Genomic DNA, 4672 nt, shown 5'->3' with positions numbered 1-4672 from the left:
TGGCCTGCAGCCTGCCGATGAAAGTCTTCATCAGAGACCTGCCGCAGAGTACTGATTCTGAAAAGGGAAGGTAATTTAAAAGAGTCCGTCCACATTAGAAGACACTGACTCCTGCGCTTCATTCCTTAATAAGCCAGAAGAATGGGGAGGAGAAGATTAAATTCCCTCTATATGCCGAGGAGACAAAACATGCAGAGTGCACTGACACAGAAAATGCATTGAAAGGCAACTTGGCAAGAAGCTAAAGGGTAGTAAAAGGAGAACACAATAACTTTTGCTTTTTTTCCTGGTATCGGGAATCGCAAGGGGACGTGCAGGATTGAATGATGCCGCGGGGAAAAAATCAAGCGAGAGGAGGAGGTTGGCAAGGTGTCTGTTGTCTAAAAGAATCAAAGAGATGAAAAGGGTGGAGATGAAATGGTTAGGGAAGTGAACAAAAGAGAGGAGGAGGTTGCGATGGTGTTTTTTGCGAAGAATCAGAGATGGAAAGGGTAAGGTGTTGTTGATTTTTACGAACGTTGGGAAAGAATAATATTCGAGAGAAAGGCCGCCAATAACTGCAAAAACAAGACGATGATAAGACAGGCTCGGGGCCCGGTACGGTGCCGAGCCTACAGGCTCGGCAGATGCGGGTCGGCGTTGTGTCGGTCGTCGTTATCAAGCACTACCCGCCCTTTGACCGACCTCTGACGGCAGCCATACATCCCCATCCCATGCATCATGCATGCATTCCCTTTATTTATACATGCATCATGACTCATGTATGTACAATGATACTCCATTCTATGATCCGCATGCCAACATCTCCTTCGCCGGACCCCATTTTAATTGAAATCCAACCTATTATCTGCCCATTCACTCCCTCCCCCTTCCCACCATCCTCGACATCTTTCTCGATCCTTGCTTTGCCCTCTCTATCCCCTGCCTCCTAGTTCCAAGTTCCAACTCTCTTTGAACCTCGCCTCCTCCTCCTCCTCCCATCTCCATGTTCTTGATCTTTGCACCCAGCTAGCCCAAGACTCCACTCCCCAACACCTAGCCTTCCTTGAGAATCATCAAACAATGGATTCTCATGCAAAGCTATCCCACCTCGCGGCTTCGCTTTACCCTATGTCCTCTTCCCCTTTCACCCTTCTCTCCGCTCTAGCCCAAGGCTCCACTCCCCAACTAACAGCCCCTTCTAACCTTCCTTGAGGATCATGGAACCATGGATTCTCATGCAAAGCTGTCACACCTCATGACTTCGCTTCAACCTATGTGCCTCCTTCCCCTTTCACCTTCTCATGCCCTCTTGCTAAGGGATCCCTCACAAAGGAACATGAAAGGATCTATGGGGAGGAAAGCCATATCAACCGAAAGGTGTGCAATTTTCACTTTGAGGAATACGAGATGACTCACCAAACCTTTGGGGAAGTTTTAATTCATCGTAGAACAAGTGGTGTGTAAGTCGAGAATTTAGGTTGATTCCCCCATGCTACACTTGGAAATTTACAAGAGCCCATATGCATGGAAGGCTTCCCAACATTATAGAAGGGCTCGCCAAATAATGTTGCAATTCAAACACATGTTTCCATAAAACTTCTATGCCCACCATTTTGTAAGAAGAACTATCCAAATTTCTCCCACGCTTCCCATAGATACTAATAATGACAAACTCTAGAAGACGAGATTCAAGATTGCTCAAGGTCCCAATCACATTGTAAACTCTAGAAGACAAGTTTCAAGATTTGCTTCCCTCCCTAGAAGGGGGAGCATCTTTAAATGTGTGTAGTAAAGCGAGGAGGCTAGATGGCCCCTTAAGACTTTACAACATTGAAAGGTATCTTGTCTTCGATCATGCATAATGCTTGGATAAGGAAAATGGGACACGTGCACCAAGCATCATGGATGGTTTAATTGTGCTACAATATTCAAGAATTTAGCTCTTTCCCTATGCTTACATTGAGGCGACCCATAAGCATTAAGGGTGTAAGGAATTATAGATAGATCATAACCAAATACTATGCAACTCAAACACAAACATGAGCACCCATATGAATAGAAGCCTTTGCAAAGCTAAAGAAGTCCTCACCAACTAGTGATGTATTTGAAACACATATTTCTAAATGAATTCCATCTCCACCACATCCATACTAGTATTAGGCAAGCATGTTTGTTTTGAAACTTGTTGAAGGTACCAATCATATGGTGAATGAGAGCCAAGAAGGAAAACTGCTATGTCCCTTGAAACTAGGAGTGTTGTTTAAAAACATGAAGCAATGTAACTCTAGAGATGCTACCTATCTTTCAACTCATCAATGTGTATGATAATTATGTATGTGTCACCCGACAATCTATTTTATTCCATCATATTTCTTGAGCACAAACGCATAATGTGACAATCTGCACCAAATAGGATTACATCGAGAGTTATGGATGTATATTATTTGTCTTAATTTAGTCTTATGTAGTATGTGAAAGACATAGTCATAAATAATGCCTAGAATTATCAATCATTTGATGCAAAAAAATATTATCGTTTGATTTCTATCATTGTCCGATTAGTAGGAAAACTTTGAATATTCTAAACTTATCAAAGATACAAAAGTTAAAGCGAGCTTCAACCACCATGAAGCAATACAACCAATTGAAATTTCTTTTTCATGGAAAATTGTCTAATAAAAATCCTATATTTGATGGTTGATTCATAAGAAAATTCCATGTACATTTGGCGAGAGGATATATGGTGCATATAAGAAGTTATCCTTTCCACTACTAAAATTATGATAATGTATTCATTTCTAAGTGCACACAAATGTAAACAACCATAAATTGGTTACTTATAGCTATTATAACACATTACATGTCCTAGATCAATGGCATCGCATGTTCCCCTCAAGAAAAAATGTACGTGTTACATCATGGCACAAACTCTCAAAGTGACATATTATATTTTCAACATGTTTCTATTAGGATATTGAGTGCATCATTATACAAATTTAGCTTTTTAGAAGGTATAAGATCAAAGGGAGGGCCTATATATTTTTCCTTAGTCCATCAATTCGGAGTAAAGATCATTAGTTTGAAAAATGTGCTTGCAAATATTCAACGTTGTGGATTGACTACAGGCCCTTGAAAATTGTATGGCTAAAAAGTATCCTCATTATGTTTTTTTGGGGTGAAGGTTTAAAACGTTCAAGTCAAGTAAAGAGCTATTCATTCCATGCTATCTAGGAATACTAGAGCCAACATTTGGGTTAGAGTTTTTAGGAACACTTTATAGCAACGTGTGAATCTCATACCTATGACTAATAGATTCTATCTTTAATGGATTTTCTTAGTCATCTTTTTAAATCCTAAATATTTCTCTAATTCAAACAAATGTGTGAAAATTAGTGTAAATTGCATATAAAGAGCCTATAAGAGCCATAGCTTACATAACCACCTTGAACTCTAAACTGATCTACACATTCCAATCATTCCTCCCAAAATAATTGTAGATACTCTTTTGATAGTGCCGCATTAGTCTTGGTCTTTGGAAAAATTTCAAACGCATGAAACTTTAATTGTACATATACACAGCTCACTTCTGTATAAACCCAAAACATAAAACCACTAGATCTAATTTGGTATACTTAGCAAGGTGTGCAATACATCAACCCAATTACATGAACACATTAGAGTGCACACTCTATTTCCTTCTGTACTTGTGTCTACATTAGAAGAACATCTTAAATTCATAATCAACAATTGATGATACACTGTATAAATGCAAGAAAGATTTGTTTAGTTCACATTATAATTAATGACTTTGAGTGAAACCTTCATCTAAAACATTCAATTCATAGATCATGTGCAATGTTATTATATAACTCCTAAAATATTTATGACTAGTTATTTGCTTCTTTTTCCAATAGTACCTTGCAACAAGGCTTCTAAAAGACGTTTAATGGATGGCATACCTTCAAAAGTACTAGTCACTGATCCCTTTTTCTTTTCATATTTCTCTATTGTGTTTGCACTTTTTATACCTAACAAGGGGATACTAGGAAATTAGTGACATGTAAGGCTAACATGCATTCTGTTGATGGAGGGACTTCCCCATATGTTTTCATGTTTTGACTCTTCTCATGCCTTATTCAAAAGAAAATTATTCCGTCTCAATAATCTTTCACTTATGGAATTTTTAATGAGCTCCACATTTTGGGCTCAAATTTGTCCTCTCTTCTCTTACCTTTAGCTCCTCTCAACCCATGCTTCTTCATTCATTTTCCCATTTGTCTCTTTCCATTCTAAGTGGTTCCTATTGTTCTAATGAGATAATTGTCTAGCTTATTTGCTCATTCTCTACTGTTGGTCTAAATTTTGGTCTTCTTTTTATGATTTAAATCCTCTACATAAGTAGGGAATTCAAAATCCAATCCATCATAATAATCCGTAGCATACATGTTTTTGGAACACCTTAGAGAAGAGAACATCCGACTTGACCATACCATAGCTTGCATGGGTCATTTATACGCATACTCATATATGTACATATATTAGTATTTCAGGTCTAAGAAGTAGTTTCTAAAGGTAAGATTCGATAATGAATCATAAGGTTGCAAGTATAAAACCAAATAAATGAATGACACTAGAAAGATCACCAAGAAAGTTTCTAATGATCACTGGATTTGTGGAACAATTTGAACAA

This window comes from Dipteris shenzhenensis, chromosome 19 (assembly GCF_047967505.1).
Source record: "Dipteris shenzhenensis isolate YYH24624 ecotype China chromosome 19, Dip_SZ_1.0, whole genome shotgun sequence".
NCBI classification, from domain to species: Eukaryota; Viridiplantae; Streptophyta; class Polypodiopsida; order Gleicheniales; family Dipteridaceae; genus Dipteris; species Dipteris shenzhenensis.
Note: the sequence above shows the minus strand (reverse complement) of the source record.